Below are 18,601 nucleotides of genomic sequence, written 5' to 3' on the forward strand. Positions count from 1 at the left end.
GGAACATGGCTGTGTGTGTGTGCGTGTCTGTGCACACACATGTGTGAGCCCTCCTCTAGGACGTACACTGTAAGTGGGATTGTTGGCTTGCAGAATGTGCACGTCTTCAATTTTGTTAAATACTACCAAATCATTGTACAAAATGACTGTAGTAAATTATACTCCCTCCAAGAGATTATGAGAGCTTTCATTTCTTTACAACTCTGCCAATGCTCAGTATTTTCAAACTTTATAATGTTTGCCAGTCTGATTGGGGTGAAATAAAATATAATTATTGTTTCAAAATCCTGTGTTCTTAACCACTAGTCTTACTGTCTATACTTCAGTTATGTAAAAGGGAGAAAACACCTTTGCCTATTTCCTGTAGTAGTAATAAATTTTTCCGGTGCAATGTGTGAATGTATTTTGTAAATATCAAGTGCAACATTGCTAGTGGTAGGAGAGGATATTTGTACAGTTTCTAGAGCAGGCAATTTGACAAAATCTATCAAAGTTTCAAATCCACATATATTTTCTTTTAACTTAAAAAATGATTTCAAAATTTCAGAAAAGTTGTGAAATTAGTAAAAAGAATTCTAGATTGTCAAAATGTTCCCACTTTATCACATTTGCATGACAATTCTCAGCTTCCCTCTTCCTCTCTGTCCCTCCCCTCTCTCTTTCCTTCTGTGTATATACATACTTGTATCTAGATCTATATGCATCTATAGATAATTGTACCCACATACTACCTTTCCAGTGACTTCTGAAAATTTTCTAAAAACAAAGACACTCTGTTATTTAACCATAGAAAAGCTGTCAAAGTCAGGAAATTAACATTGACATAATATTATTATCTAATCTACATATCTTATTTAAATTTCATCCACTGTCCTATGAATGTCCTTCACAGTAAAAGAAAAAAAATTTTTTTTCCTTTCTAGGCCCCAATTTAAAATTATTTGTTGCATTTAGTTGTCATATCTCTTTAGTCTCCTTTAACATGGAGAAATTCTTCAGTCTTTTTCATCTTCCAGGATATTTTCGAGGAGTACTGGTCTGTTATTTGTACGACAGTGCTCATTTTTGGTTCATCTGATATTTCCTCATGACTAGATACAAGGTATGCATTTTTGGCAAAATTCCCACAGAAGTGACATTGTGTCCTTCTCAGTACATCATGTAAGTCTACACTTGATGTCAGTTTGCTCTGTTACTGGTGATGCTACTTTTGTCACTTGGTTATGGGGTTATCTGCCAGTTTACTGTTTTTTGCTTTGTAATTAATAAGTATCTTTTGAGGACATTATTTTGTGACTATGGAAATATCCTATTTATATCAGAATGGACTCATGGATTTAATAGGCCATATTGGTTACTATTATTATTTATTTTGATGACCAAATAGTTTCAGATACCCTTTTAAGCTGACTTCTGGGTCCTTTTGACATGTCCCCATTATTCTTTGAGCACTTCCTTACTTTCTGGAATAATAAAATGTTTCAGGTTCATCTCTTGCTTTCCAAGCTCCTGTCCTGGAACTGACTGTTTTCCAAGGAGTCCTGGTTCCTTTAAGTGGGGAATGGTATTTAGAAACCAAGATTTGGTTGCTAGGTGTATTCTTTGTTACTGCTGTCCCTTAGTTACTGCTACAACCTAGTGATTTCTCTTTCAGAAATTCCTGCAACAGATATACCCATACAATTGTTAAAAAGATTTATATATAAAGTTATTAATTGTAGCATTATACAGATGAGAAAAAGATGAGATAAAACCTAAAGGTCCATCAGTAGGGGACCACTAAAATTATTTACATCCCATATACTGGGATGGCATGTATCCATAAAAGACTGAGGAATTATTTCCAAAATACATTGTTGAGTTAAAAAAATCAAAATATAAAACTGTGTGTCTGGTCAGCAAAGGAAACCATCAACAAAACGAAATGGCAACCTATGGAACGGGAGAAAGTATTTGCAAACGATGCGATCAATAAGGGGTTAATATCCAAAACATACAAACAGCTCATACAACTCAATATCATAAAAATAAACAACCCAATCAAAAAATTGGCAAATACCTAAACAGACATTTCTCCAAAGAAGACATACAGATGGCCAACAGGAACATGAAAAGATATTCGACATCACTAATTATTAGAGAAATGCAGATCAAAACCACATTGAGGTATCACTTCACACTGGTCAGAATGGCCATCATCAAAAAGTCTACAGATAATACATGCTGGAGTGAGTGTGGAAAAAAGGGAACTCTCTTACACTGGTGGTGGGAATGTAAACTGGTGATTCACTATGTAAAACAGTATGAAGGTTCCTTACAAAACTAAAAGTAGACCTACCATATGATCCAGAAATTTCACTCCTGGGCATATATCCAGAAAAGATGAAAACTCTAATTTGAAAACATACATGTACCCCACTGTTCATTTACCATAGCCAGGACACAGAAACAGTCCAAGTGCTCATCAACAGACGATTGGTTTAAGAAGTCATGGTATATATGTATGTATTTGTGTGTGTGTGTCTGTGTGTGTGTGTGTGTGTGTGTATACATACACATATACACACAATGGAATATTAGCCATAAAAAAGAATGAAATTTGCCATTTGTAGCAACACAGATGGACCTAGAGAATATCATACTAAGTGAAGTAAGTCAGACAAAGACAAATATTATATATCACTTGTGTAATCTAAAAAATAATACAATTGAATCTATATACAAAACAGAAACAGACTCATAGACATAGAAAACAAACTTATGGTTACTAAAGGGGAAGGAGGGGAGGGATAAATGACGAGTATGGGATTAAAAGTTACCCACCACTATACATAAAATAGATAAGCAACAAGGACTTACTGTAAAACACAGGGAACTATTCAATACCTTGTAATGACCTATAATGGAAAATAATCTGAAAAAAATCTGGATCACTTTGCTGTAACCTGAAAATAATGCAATATTGTAAATCAATATATTTCAACTGACAAAAAAGGACCCACCCAAACTGTGTGTCTGGTATGTTCCCATTTGTTACTGAAAAGGGAAAATATGTATGACTATACATATCTGTATATGTATATGTGCTTGTTGATAAATGCATAAAACAGCTCTGAAAAACCATACAAGAAACAAAAACCACTTGATTGCTGATGGAGAGGGAAATTGGGAAACTTGGGGAAAAAGGCTTGTACCATAAACTTCCTTGTACCTTTTAAATTTGGGACTATATGAAGTATTAAAAAATAAAATATCATAAAAGATAAAATATAGTATCATTTTACATAAAGTATTCATTAGTAACTCAAATAGTGGAGAAGAAAATCCGTTTTCTGGAACAACAGGATAGTTAAAGGCATAACTGCAATTTGATCACCAGCCCCTGGTATAAGTATGTATAAACAATCTTATGATCCTTTTATACTTTAACTTCTCCATCTGTAATATGGGCATAATAATATATAGCCTATAAACCAGAGGAAATGAAATTGAAGCAGGAATAGAGAGTGAAACAGTCTGAAAACAAAAATTCCAGGCTGCTGTGACTATTAAAAATGACACCTTTGAGGGCTTCCCTGGCGGCGCAGTGGTTGAGAGTCTGCCTGACGATGCAGGGGGAACGGGTTCGTGCCCCGGTCCGGGAAGATCCCACATGCCGCGGAGCGGCTAGGCCCGTGAGCCATGGCCGCTGAGCCTTCGCGTCCAGAGCCTGTGCTCCGCAATGGGAGAGGCCACAACAGTGAGAGGCCCGCGTACAGCAAGGAGAAAAAGAGAGAAAAATAATAATAATAATAAATAAATAAATAAATGGTTTGTTTAAAAAAAAATGACACCTTTGAACACTTATGTGAATTTAATAAATATTTGTGAAGAATGGATGGACGGATAGATGGATAAAATTATGAAAGAAGAAAGATGGGGGAAGAACTATGTTTAACCACTTTTAAAAGCACAGGAATACACTTAAGGAGCAGTCCTAATGTAGACAGATCATCTTTAACGCATTGTTGTCATTCAATACTTCATGGAAGAAGTGTGATACTCCAGGCAGGCAACAGAGGCTAGCAGATATGACCATGGGTTTTGGAGTCAGGGAACTCATGTTCATATTCTGGCTCTGCCTGTGATTTGGGGCAAGTTATTTAACTTCCTTCTGTCCCAGCTTCCTCTCCTGTGAAATGGGACTTCTAGGATTGTTGCAAGGTAATTCTATGTAAAACACTTAGAACCATGCTGACACATGGTAATCACTCAATAAATATAAGCTATAATTTGTTTTTAGTTCATTTTCATTTTTATTTATTTTATAATTAATTAATTGATTGATTAATTGATTAATTTTTGTGGTACACGGGCCTCTCACTGCTGTGGTCTCTCCTGTCGCGGAGCACAGGCTCCGGACGCGCAGGCTCAGCGGCCACGGCCCACGGGCCCAGCCGCTCTGCGGCATGTGGGACCCTCCTGGACCGGGGCACGAACCCGTGTCCCCTGCATTGGCAGGCGGACTCTCAACCACTGCGCCACCAGGGAAGCCCTATTTTATTATTAAATGGTAAGAACATTTGTGAGATGTACTCTCTTAACAGATTTTAAATGTACAATATTGTTAACTTACAGACACAATGTTGTACAGCAGGTCTCTACAACTTACTCATCCTGCACAACTGGAACTTTATGCTCATTGATTTGTACCTCTCACTAGCCCCTGACAACCACTATTCTGCTCTCTGCCTCTATGAGTTTAACTATTTCAGATACCTCAAATGAGTGGAATCAGCCAGTATTGTCCTTCTGTGACTGGCTTATTTCACTTAGCATGTCCTCCAGGTTCACCCACATTGTCACATATTGCAGGATTTCCTTATCTTTTACAGCTGAATAATAATTCCATTGGATGTATATACCACTTCATCCATTCACCCAACAATGGACATATGAGTTATTTTCATTCCTTGACTATTGGTGAAGAGTGCTGCAAACAAGATGGGAACGCTAACATCTTTTTGAGATCCTGATTTCAATTCCTTTGGATAAATACCCAGAAGTGGGATTACTGGATCATATGGTAAGTACTATTTTTAATTTTTTAGGAAGCTCTACACGGTTTTCCAAACGGGTCGCACCATTTTGCATTCCCACCAACAGTGAACAAGAGTTCCAATTTATCTACATCCTCACCAACACTTGTTATCAAACTATAATTCCTACTATCATCAAATTTTAGACCTTGAAGGGTGCTCAGAGATAATTTAATCCCTGTCTCTTATTTTCCAGATGATGAAACAGATAAAAGTAGGGCTTGAGGAGATAAAGTGGTTACCCAAGCGGGCACAGTCAACCAGAGCAGATTCAAACCTAGAACCCTGGTGGTGGGGTTGCTAGCTGTGGTAGATTGTTAGTGGCCACAGATTCCTTGTAGCTCCTCCCATCAAGAGGACAAGTTGATTTCCACACTCCTTGAATGTAGTGGAAGGGAGGCTGTGTGAGATATGAGTCTTGGCCTCAAGGAATCCCGCAGCTTCTGCTCTCACTCTTTTGGATGCTGCTGCCATGGGAAAAGGCTTGAGCTAATCTGTGGGAGGATGAGAGACCTCACGGAGTGGAGGCGAGAAGTCCCGGTAAAGGTCCTTCTCAACCAACCAGTTGGCCAACTGCTAGACACATGAGTAAGACCTCTTTTCCCCCATCCTCCCTATCCCCAGATCACAGAGCTCCAACACAAGCTCCAGTCAAGCCACCAGCAGACCACAGAAATCAACAGACTTGGTCCAGACCAGAAGAGCTGCCCTAGCTGTCTAGCCATCCCAGTCATCCCATGGAGCCATGAGCTAACTAATAAATGCTTGATGTCTTAAGCCACTAGGTAGTGGAGTGGTTTATTATACAGCAAAAAATAACTGATGACGAACGCAATAACAGCCTCTCTTCAATAAGACCACATTTGGAATTCATTTCTAGGATGTCTTGGGTGACAACTCTTCACCTAGACTGATTATCTCCCCCTACCTACTTGTTGCCTGGTCCATGTCCCTCTGCTCCCGGGGACACCCCCTGACTCTGCCTGCAACCCCAGCAAGGGAAGGAAAATTCGTGTCCTTGAGAGTCACAGACCATAGTTCTGTAGTAACAGCATGAGAGAGTAGTCCAGGATGCAGGGAGCTGCTAGCTGCAGGGCCCTTCTGTTCCACCTCTTCCTTTACAGACTCCAGACCCCGGTTATGGGCTGCACAGATACACTGTTGTCAGATTATTCCTATAGGATTGAAAGGGAGGGGCCTCGGCTGGCACTGGCTGGGGGTTGCTGGGCAACAGCAGAAGAACATCCTATAAAAATGAGAACTAGGGAGTAATTTTCTTGAGTCACATGATTCCAAGTTTTCACTCACCATCCTCCTTTTCTCCTTCATTTCCCTTTTACTTGGCTTTTATTAATAGTTCTACATGCCCCCCACCTCCGCTCCCTCAAGGTGCCGTTTCCAGAAGTAAATTAAGGGTTTCTGGGTTTCTGCTAAATTTCACGGCTGCATCTTTCACCCATTCCCCTTCCCACCAAGTTTAGGTATCTTCTCATTTTTCTCTTTTACAATTTTTCTCCTAATTGCCCACATGAAGATGAGCCTAGAAATACCAGGCTGCTGATTAAAGTCTCATGGTTCTCCAGATCAGAATCTTAGGATGTTCTGGCATCTCTTTACTACTAGGAGGCCAAGTGCACATGGGCAAAGGGAGAAACTGTCTTTGGAGACAAGGGTAGAATCAGTCAGGGACCCGGAAATCAAGAGGGGAGTGAGACAGTCCTGGGACCTGGGATCCTTTGCTGCAGTGCTGCAATACTTGCATCTGGACAAACCTCTCCCTGAGCAATGAAATATGAAGAAACTACATGGGATTAAAAATAACTACATGAAAAAATTAAAAAAACAAAACAAAACTGCGTGCATGCACAACTGGGGCAAATTATGGACAAAAAGATACAGAAGACCAAAAAGCTTCAACTGCCACTTCTGAAGAGCCGGGAGCAAAGACAGGGTGTTGGGAGCAAAAGCAGGGTACTGAGCATGCCCCCCGCACTCAACACTACCAGATAGGAGGGCAAAACACCTAAGCCAGCCCTCTGGCGTGACCCCTGGACACACCCCTACTCTCACCCCATGTAAGGAACAAGCTTACCCCCTCTCAGGGAGCTAGCGAGCAAAGGAACATGTCTCTTGTTCTCGTTCCCCCCTGCTGCAGCAGGGGCCCCAGTAAAGCCTTGTCTGAATTTCTTGTTTGGCCTCTAGTCAATTTCTATTGACTGGGGAAGGCCAAGGACCCTGGTGGGTATCAGGAGGAGAGGCTGGCAGAAAGTGAGCTGGGGTCCGTGGGGCTTCTGCTTCCTTCTCACCAGGGCTCTGCTTCCCTCACTCCTAGCTTGGTGCTTCACACAGCTTTCAGAATTCCATCATTTTTGAGACACACAGTGGTTTTCTGTGAATGGCAAATTTCTTCATAGGACTCAGAATAAACTGAGATGCTTTGATCATGTAGGTTGGAGGAAAGTGGTTTTGACCACTCCCATCAGCCTGTGGGGTATTTGGTACTTTTAAGAGGTGCTTTAGAAGAGAGATGAGGAAATCTCTGTGTCATCACCCTGGAAACTCTGGTCCATTACCTCATCAGCCCTTCTGGAATTTCCCTGGTCATTTTTCTGTCCCAAATGGAGATCAGCCACTTTATTGGAAGTCTCTGGGCATTTGTATAAAAATGCTTGCAAGTGATTTGGAGCATTTTGACGGGCAACAGAAGTTAGTTCAGGTTCTAGTCCTCGTGGAAGTTGGAAGTTGATGTTTGCTGGCCAAAGCACAAATTGCTGAAGGGAAATTCAAGAGTTCCCAAGGACAGTGATGAAAATGTAAACAGCTTCTGGGTGTGGGTGTCATACGAGCTACTTCATTTTTTCAGCAGGAATTTCCCAAATCTGACCACTTTCTCAATTGCTAATAGAGAAGGGAGAAAACATGGCAATCAAGTAGTCAATTTTGAAAGCAACCCGCTTACTCTTTACAGCAAAGGGAATGAAGTTTTCTAAGAGAAAGACCTAGCTGCTCTCCAATTTATCAAAATGTGACAGGGCAGTGATTACAAATGCAAATGTAACCTTTAGGTCCTATAAGCAAAGACAGTACTCAACAGCATTGAACTTTTTGACTGTTTCCAGGCTGCACCCAGTAGGCAGTTCAGACTGGGTTCTTTTCTGAATTCCAGGGTTTTTATAACCTTATCATCACAAATTCTGCAACATTTTTGCTTGTTTTGGTGGGAGGATGTATCTACTGTACATTTTAACAAATGACTATACATTTCCTTTTCTGAAGCAAACTTATATACAAGATAATATCTACACTTTTCCCTTTGAAATTCAAGAAACATATGAACAGCTAGGAGGTGCCAAGCATCACGAGAGCTGTTATTACCTAGAATTTTCACAAGGCTTTCAGGATGAAGAACTATGCATCAATGTGTCCCCATTTTACAGATGCAAAGACAGACTCCAGGAACTATTCATGCCCTTTGTGACACTATGCTCCTCTGCTTGTAGTCGGAGAATGTCATCTTCGGTCCAGGGGCACAGGATCTTGGGGGGTCGTCTTCCTAATGAGGAAACACATGACTTCCATACGACCACACCTACCCAAACAGCTATGCAGCAGCTAGGTTTCAGTGGGGAGGATAATTCTGACTAGGTTTGGGAGAAGTGGAATTTGGTCATATAGAGTAGTCCTTAGTGATGACACCAGGCTCAGAGATCTATATTTACCTAGCATCCCAGCCTTGAAAATAGGACATTCACTAAAACATGGGTCATTCTCATACAAAGCAGATAAGCCTAGATGACGTCAGATGGCGGCTTCATGGTTACGGGATGGCTTTTCCCTCCTGAGCCCTGACCACCTGCCATGACACCTTTGCACTTGGCATCCCTTCTGCCTGCGAAAGATCTCTGTCAGCAGGCTTGGTCCAGCGTGGGGCCCCTTGAGGGAGTGCTGGGCTAGACTCTTAAGAGCAGACCTGGTCCACCCCAGTAGATGCTGCAAGACCTAGTATTGCTCTTTCCATTCATCTTTAAGGTGATAAGCAAATGTTCATTGAGTGAACTTTTTCCTCATTTTATTTTTTCCAGAGCTTTACTTTTAACTATAGGAAAAGTAATTAAGAACCACAGGAAGTGTGTTTATTTTTTCAATTCATGAAGTCCCCTCATCACCACCTCTGGGTGTATCTGTTGATAAAATTGGACGGTGATATTAGCTCTATAATTGACCTCCGTTACTATACTTGGAAGATTTCAGAAGACTTGGTTTATTAGGAAAGTCCATTTCTATATGTCTATGGTGACTGCTGGGAAGACAAGAGGAAGCATGAAGTAGGATATGCTCATATTTTTTTCCCACAATAAATGACACTGAAATCTGTCATTTTTCCTGGACTTGCATTTTTGAAGAAGTCCAGCGTATGAGTTAAACTTGGCCCACAATTGGCTTTGCTTGGAGCAATCATTCCCTTACTGAGGACATTTCATATACTGCAGAGTTTGTGGGGGAAGATGCTTTAGAATTATTTCCCCATCTATCTCTTTGTAAGTATAAAGAACAGCACTGAATGCAAGTGCTGACTGTATTGCAGGGGAGGAAGAAGAGTGCGCCCACTTACCCAACCAGAATCGTGCGGGATTCCAGGCTCACTTCCCCACACCCTACCCGCAGGAGACTGACATTTAGACAAACGTGTTCTCAGCTGATGTGGGGTATGGCTCTGAATGGCTTTGGCATCTCTTTTGTCTTGCCTCATGCCCACATACTGGGGCTGCTTGTTCTCATCCAATAGCAATTAGTACCATGGTAAATGCCTTGTGCCCTGTGCTAATTCAGAAGAATAAGTATGTCACACTGCCAAGAATTACAGCTAATCACAGAGGGCTCAGGGCACACCTGCCCTTTCGTTAGGCTTTTGTTCTAAAATGAGGGGTTGGTGCCAACTTGAAACACTGCATTCTCCCCCTGGTTAGGGATAACCATGGGGACCCAGGGGGTAGGCCTGGAGTGTGACTTGGTTGCCAGCCCTGAAGGCACGCTTCCTACAGAGGAGGACGGAGAGCAGCAGGGAACCCAGGCAGCTACTTACGGGGTGGCAGCCGCAACAGGGCCCAGAAACACTCCACGGACGTGCTGAAGCCCAGCTTGGAGCAGTGCCCAGTGCTGGAAACTGTTCAGAAACCATCACGGATGTAATACAGGGGGACAAAGACCTGGACTGACTGCACTTTTGGGGTGAAAAGCTCTTTAGTTATTGCTTTCTTTTAGTCTCATATAACCTGGCACCTGTCCTTATTCTAAGAATGTACACTTTATCCTAATTTGGTTATTTAAAAAAATGTATCTATCTATCTATCTACCTACCTACCTACATACCTACCTACCTACCTACCTACCTATCTTACAAGTTAGTCTTCTTAATGTATAATTTACATTCAGGAGAATTCACCCTTTTAACCTATACAGTTCTATGAGTTTTGACAAATGTGAACAGTCACATAAACCATAATCACGATCAGGATACAGAACAGTTCCACCACCCCTAAAAATTCCTTCTTGCTCTTTTCTTGTCACTTCCCCTTTCTGGGCTCCAGACCAGACAACCACTGATGTTTTTTGGTCCCTATTATTCTGTTTTGTTGTTGTTGTTTTCCAGAAGGTAATATAAATTGGGTAATTCAGAAAGTAGTTTTTTGTTAGTGGCTTCTTTCACTTAGCATCACGCTTTTGAGATTCATCTGTGTCATCCTGTGTATTAGTAGTTGGTTCCCTTTGATTGGCAAGTGGTATTCGACAGGTGTGCCACAGTTGATTCTCCAGCATTAGCATGTTTTGGTTGTTTCCACTTTCTGCCTGCTGTGAACAATGCTGCTATGAACATTCAGGTGCACATCTTTGTGTGGGTATATATTTTTATTTCTCATGGCTAGATATCTAGGGGTGGAATTGCTTGGTCCTTGGTCATATATTTAATTTTATAAGAAACTGCTCAAATATTTTCATGAACGGATTTTGCATACCATTTTGCACTGCTGTCAGTGGTGGATGCAAGATGTAGTTGCTCCACTTCTTCGTCAGCACTAGGGATTTGTCATTCCTATAGGTATCTACAAGATGTCACTGTGATTTTTAAATTACATCTTTGTAATGAAGCTGAGATTCTTTTCATGTCATAATTCATTTAAAAAATCACTTTGAATCCACTCTGCCCAAATTCTTGTTGAAGCAAGCCCTCATGCACCTCATTTTAGCAGAGATTTGTCAAATTCCTCCCAAGTACCTAAAAAATGTACAACCCAGGAAAGGCAAAACATAGCAATGCTCTTCGTTAAAGTTTCCAACATGCTGAGCTCATTTCGGGGCAGAAATTGAGCCTTTCCATTCCCCACAGCACCCAGCTCAGGGCCAAGCACACGCAGGTCCTTCAATAAATATTTGATGATTGACGGAGGCAGGATGGTGGCTCATGTTCCAAGTGGACATGACTAGGGTGTGCAAATATGTGGTGGGAGATGTTAAAATCACACAGGGCTGATTGGTCACTTCCTAAGAGTTTCTTAGTGGAGTGTGTTAATGCTGGATAGAGATCAGTGTTCCTCTATCAGGCTGCTCATTAGAATCAGGTGGAGAGTTTATAAAAAGATGCCTAGGACCAGGCACAGACTGTCCTTGAAGATAGTGAGGCTAAAGCTCCAGGGCTTTACAAGTGCCTGGTACCCTATGAGTGCTGGCAGGTGCTGGGAGTTATAGAGTGTTCTAGATGGGGAGGGAAGAAGACAGGTTGCAATCAGGACACTGGAAGAGATCTCAGAAGCAAGGGACCTATATCTCAGTAATTTGTACGATTTCTGTCCTCATTTTAAAGAAATATTCAGCATGGAATTTTGTTGTTGATGATGATGGTGATTTTATGTTCTTTTTTTCCCCCAAGAAGTTCTCATGAAATCTGATCTGTCCCACTGGGCTTCATCCAAGAGGCTGCGATTAACTTTTTCTAGGGTGTGGCCCAGGCATGGATGTTTTTAAGAGCTTGGCATTGAGTGGAATGTGTCCCAGAGTTGAGCTATGTGGCTACAACAGCATCCATTAATGACCAAGTCTAGGCTATAAGCCACGAGGAAAGATCCTCAGCACACAAGTGCTCTCATCATTCTAAGCAGAACCAGCTTCAACCAAATGGGCCATTTTTGTTTCCCTCTAAACTGGTCTTCTTGCTTTTAGTCCTTCCCTATTTCATTGTATTCCATACGTGATCTTCCTGTGCCACCTCCTTGGGTAGGTAGGTCATGCCCCTGTTCACTTCTTGGTGGCTTTTCCTGTCCTACTGGCTAAAGCCCATACTGCTCTATAGCGCAGCAAGGCACAGTCAAGGGCAAAGGGCAGATGTCTGGACCTACATTGTGGCCTGGCTTTTGAGTGAAAGAGAACTGGATCAGAACCCCACCTCTGCCAGTGACCAGGTTGGTGACTGTAAAATAGGAATGACAACAGGAACAGACACAAAGCTTTTTTTTTTTTTTAAGTATAGTTGACTTACTATACTTAAATTAGTATTATATAATTATAATAGTATTATATATTAGTTTATATTATAATATGTATGATATAATATTATATTATAATTAGTATTATATTAGTTTTCAGGTATACAACATAGCAATTCGATATTTTTATAGATTATATGCCATATAAAGTTATAAAATATTGGCTATATTCCCTGTGGTGCATATTACATCCTTATACCTTATTTATTTTATACCTAGTAGTTTGTACCTCTTAATCTCCTTCCCCTATCTTGCCCCTCCCCAATCCTCTCCCCACTGGTAACCACTAGTTTGTTTTCTGTATCTGTGAGTCTGCTTCTGTTTTGTTATAGTCATTCATTTGTTCTATTTTTTAGATTCCACAGATATGTGAAAACATAATATTTGTGTCTGTCTGACTTATTTCACTTATTTCACTAAGCATAATACCCTCCAGGTCCATCCACGTTGTTGCAAATGTCAAAATTTCATCCTGTTTTATGGTGAGTAATATTTCATTATATACATATATACCATATCTTCTTTATCCATTCATCTGTTGATGGCACTTAGGTTGCTTTCATAACTTGGCTATTATAAATAATGCTGCTATGAACATTGGGGTGCATATATCTTTCTGAATTAGTGTTTTTGCTTTCTTTGTATGTATATCCAAGGGTGGAATTGCTGGGTCATATGGCAGCTCTATTTTTAATTTTTTGAGGAACCGCCATACTGTTTTCCATAGTGGCTGTCCCGATTTACATTCCCACCAACTGTGTACTAGGATCCACTTCTCCACACCCTCGCCAACACTTGTTATTTCTTGTCTTTTTGATGATAGCCATTCTGACAGGTACAAGGTGGTATCTCACTGTGGTTTTGATTTGCGCTTCCCAGATGATTAGTGATGTTGAGCATCTTCTCAAGTGCATCTTGGCCATCAGTATATCTTCTTTCACAAAGCTTTTGAATGGGGATGACATGAGATGACTGTAAAGCACTTGACATGGGCCTGGTACACACTAAGCACCTGAAAAAGGGTAGCATTCCATCCTGGCTCACTCAGACTTGGTTATATTCTGGTCCACCCACCCCAGTCTCCCCTGACTCCACTGCGCTGCCTCCAGCCTCTGACAACACCTTTATGCCTCTCATCCCTCATATCACTCTTGGGGGCATTTTCTCATCACCTGCTTCTCTTCCCAGTTAGATGCTGAGTTCTTATAGGGCAGAAAGGAAGTCTTATGCTTCCTCTCAGCCTCTATAGTGGCAATTCCAAGACAATAATAACATCATCCACAACTATACTAATAGCGAACATTTACTGAATGCTTTGTGCCCAGAACTGGTAGGTGATTTACATACATTACCTCATTTAATCCTCATAATGACCCCAGATCCAGGCACTATTACTGTCCTGTTTTACAGACAAGCAACTTGAACCTCAGGAAGGCTGAGGTCACACAGCTCCTGGAATAATATTCACCCCTGATGGAGTTTTCACCAACTGAAGCCAAAAACAAGAAGAAAGGAGTGCTAACTGTATTTATTTAAAGAACCGTCTTTTATTCTGAGATTATAGCTTCCATTGATTGATTGATTGATTGTTAAATGCCTTTTTATTAATGGCACAGTAATGATAGTAGATTGTAGTAGATGTTTTTAAATGACTTTACATGGAAAAATAAAATATTGGGTAGCCTATATTTGTCTCTCCCAGTTATTTGGGTGAGATGTTACTAGCCTGTGAAGTGAAGAAGTCTGAGAGCCATTACTCTAAAGAATAACTATGTATTAAAAGATACACAATATACATTTGTTAAATCAATGAATATGACACTTTATCTTCCAGTGCAAACGTGTTGCCAGTGGAAGGAAGGAAGAGAAAGAAAGTCCTTCAGCTTCTGATTTAATTTCTTCCACCAACGGTTATTGAGCATCTAATTTGTCCTAAACACTGTGCTGGAGTCTCAGGAAGGACACAAAACAAGTAAAATATAACCTCTGCCCTCACTGTGCTTAATGGCATTTCCAATAGTTAGTTTAGGAAAAGTAAAAAGAAGCATGTCTGCTAGAAATATCAACATTATCAATATATTACAAAAACATTCAACCAATATTTGTTACCTTTTTGAAACAATCCCACTAGACAGAACATAATATTCCTGTTCTATGTAGTCCATCAGCCCCTGATGAGGCTACACTAATAAGGGTGTCCTGAAACTCATGTGGTCATAGTTTTGAGGTTCACATACTACAAGGAGGTAGTGCAGAGAGCAGTAGATATAACGGTTGTGGACCACTTGAGATACATTAATTAAAATATGAAGACTATAAATGGCTTATAAACATACTATCTAAAAACCCCTGTTGGATATGAAAATTTAAAAGTCTACAAATAACAAATGCTGGAGAGGGGTGGAGAAAAGGGAACCCTCCTACACTGTTAGTGGGAATGTAAGTTGGTGCAGCCACTATGGAGAACAGTGTGGAGGTTCCTCAGAAAACTAAAAATAGATTTGCCATATGATCCAGCAATCCCACTCCTGGGAATATGCCCAGACAAAACTATAATTCAAAAAGATACATGCACCCCTATGTTCACAGGAGCACTATTCACAATAGCCCAAACATGGAAGCAACCTAAATGTCCATCGACAGATGAATGGATAAAGAGTATGTGCTATATATAAACAATGGAATACTACTCAGCCATAAAAAAGAAGTGTGCCATTTGCAGCAACATGGTTGCAACTAGAGATTATCATGCTAAGTGAAGTAAGTCAGAAAGAGAAAGACAAATACCATATAATAGCACTTATATGTGGAATCTGAAATATGGCACAAATGAACCTATCTACAAAACAGAAACAGACACACAGACATAGAGAACAGACTTGTGGTTGCCAAGGGGGAGGAGGGTGTAGGAGGGAAGGACTGGGAGTCTGGGATTAGCAGAGGCGAACTATTATATAGAGGATCGATAAACAACAAGGTCTTACTGTATAGCACAGGGAACTATATTATCCTGTGATAAACCCTAATGGAAAAGAATATTAAAAAAAGAATGTCTATATGCGTACAACTGAGTCACTTTGCTGTACAGCAGAGATTGGCACAGCATTGTAAATCAACTATACTTCAGTTAAAAAAAAGTATTTTATCACATGTTTAGAAAATCCAACATAAAAATAGGACAGCATAAAACAAAAATAGGTTTTTAGTCCTCTCAGCTGGTCATTTCCATGTTCATGTTCATTTTCAGAAGTATTTTTCCTGCATATATGATCAAAATGTATGTATAAAATATACATAATACAACATATATAATCCATTCATCTTTTCCTTTCTTTACTCAAAGGGCTCATACTAAACCACTTCTTCTGAACTTTGAATTTTTCACTTGAACATCTTAGGGATGTTCAGATCTACTTTGTTTTTAAAGGCCATATAGTATTCCATCATGGGTTATATCATACCTCTTTTATCTAGTCTCCCATCTGCCAGATACAGTGTTTTTTCTACTTAAAAATAATGCTTCAATGAGTGTCTCTACATATGTATTTTGTGTACTTTTGAGGCATATTTGCAAATTCTGTGAGTAGAATACTGGATAAAAGAATATAAGTATTTAAATTTTTTATGGTTATTACCAAATTGTCCTCTAAATAGTTGCACAAATTTATATTCCTACAAAGAATGAGGCTACAATCCCCTGCCAGGAATCTGTTTTCCCAAATTTTGCATTTTTGCCAATATGATAGTTTACTTTTGTATCACAATGATGTTTTTACATTGCTTATTTTCATATTGGGGTGTTCCACTTTTCTTTATTGGTTTGTATGTACTCAAATGCATCAATCTTTTCCTTGATGGCTTCTGGTTTTCATATTCTTAGAAAGTGTTCCCACTTCAGGATACTAAATTCACCTATGCTCTCTTCTATACCTTTTGTTGCTTTAAAGGCTTTGATCCATTTGGAATTTATTGGGTTTGTTGATGTCACTTTATTTTTTTCCCCAGATGATTAGCCAATATTCCACATTATTCATTAATAATCTGTCTATCCTTTACTGCCTTGATATACGCTCTTCATTTCATGTTTAGGGCTACTTCTGCATTCTGTCTGGATTCTATCCATCTATTTCTTTAGCAACACCAAATTGCCTTAATTATTGTTACTTAATCTGTTTTGATAATTTGTTAGGGATAATTGACTCCATTACTCTTCCCTACCCTTCTCTTTGAAATCTCCTAGCCAGCATATGCTGTACATATAATGAAATATACTGTATATATATGCATATGTACAAACTGTATGTGTATATATATGTGTATGTATATGTACATGTATACATATTTTCACAGTAATTACCAGCACCATTTTCTTAATTTTTCTTAATTTTCTCTACATTCCTCAAAGAAAATGACTCAAATTAAAGTGCTATAAGTATGATGTTTGCTGTATATATATATGTATATATATATTTTTTTTTTTTCTTTTTTTTGCGGTATGCGGGCCTCTCACTGCTGTGGCCTCTCCCGTTGCGGAGCACAGGCTCCGGACGCGCAGGCTCAGCGGCCATGGCTCACGGGCCCAGCTGCTCCGCGGCATGTGGGATCCTCCCTGACCGGGGCACGAACCCACGTCCCCTGCATCGGCAGGCGGACTCTCAGCCATTGCGCCACCAGGGAAGCCCCTTGCTGTATATTTTGATAGATATCTTTTATTGGTTTAAGAAACATTTTTATGCCTATGTTGCTAAGAATTTTTATGTTGAATATGAATTTATTCAATTAAATGATTTTGCTCTATCATATGGTACAATTCCTTTCATTTGTTAATATGGTAGCTTATATGACTTGATTTTCTGCGTTTGAACCATTTTGCATTCCTGAAATAACTCTTCTCCGTTAATATGAATTTTTATATTTTATCTACTGCTGAATTTATTTTGCTAGCTTTCGTGTATTTGCTTGCTTATTTAGGACTCTTGCATCTAGATTCATAAATAAGTTTGGTTTCTAATTTTCTTTTCTTGTTTTGGTCCTGCAAGATTTGGTGATTATACTAGCCTCATAATACAAGTTGGGCAACATCCTTCTTTTTTCATTCTCTGAAATGGATTATTAGGGATTTTACAGTTCCCTAAGTCTTCTTTCTTTTAGTGTCTTCTGTGGTGAGAGATTTGATTATATATTCAATTTTTAAACCATTATCATTTTCATTCCCTCTGGAGACAATGCACTGTACATTTTCTCTTGATAACTATATGTTTCTTCTAAGTTTCAAATTTATTGGCACAAAATTATGACTATTAACATCTTTAATTTGTCTGTAGTTAAGTCCCTCTCCATTCCTAGTATTTGTTTTTTTTAAATTTTATTTATTTTCTTTGGCAATTTTGCCAGAGAAAGATTGTCTGTTTTCTCAGCTTTTCACAGAACCAATTTTTGGTCATGTTGCTCTGCACTGGTTTTGAACTATGGATTGCATGCCTCTTGTTTTAGAAATTATACTTATTTTTTAAACGTAAACTTAACTGTAGATTTTTATAACAAAATATATTTCTATCATGTTTCCGAGTATGGTAGAATACTTTACACACTTTATCCTTTAAAACCTTCCTTACTCCAGCTTGTCGTTATTGTCTAGTATTTTAATTAAAATACAAAAATTTTTAATAAATGTAAACAATTACATTTATTGGCACGTTTTACTTCTTCTTTTTTTCTTACTGATGTATTTTGACTCCCTTCTAGGTTCTATTAATAGTTCTATTAGTGTAGCTCTGAAAGTGTTTAACTCCTAATCTATATACAACTAAAAAGAACTTTATTTTGCAATTAGTCTCAAAAAATAGTTTAGCTGGGTATTAAAGCATATGTTGACAATTTATTTTAAGCATTCTGATTGTCTCTGGTATCTCTTGCTATTGCTGAGAAGTCTGTGCTCAATCTAATTTTCATTTCTTTTGAAAATAATTTGCCTTTCTCTCTAAC

The sequence above is a fragment of the Mesoplodon mirus genome, assembly GCF_964341445.2.
Source record: "Mesoplodon mirus genome assembly, chromosome: 19".
Taxonomy (NCBI): Eukaryota; Metazoa; Chordata; class Mammalia; order Artiodactyla; family Ziphiidae; genus Mesoplodon; species Mesoplodon mirus.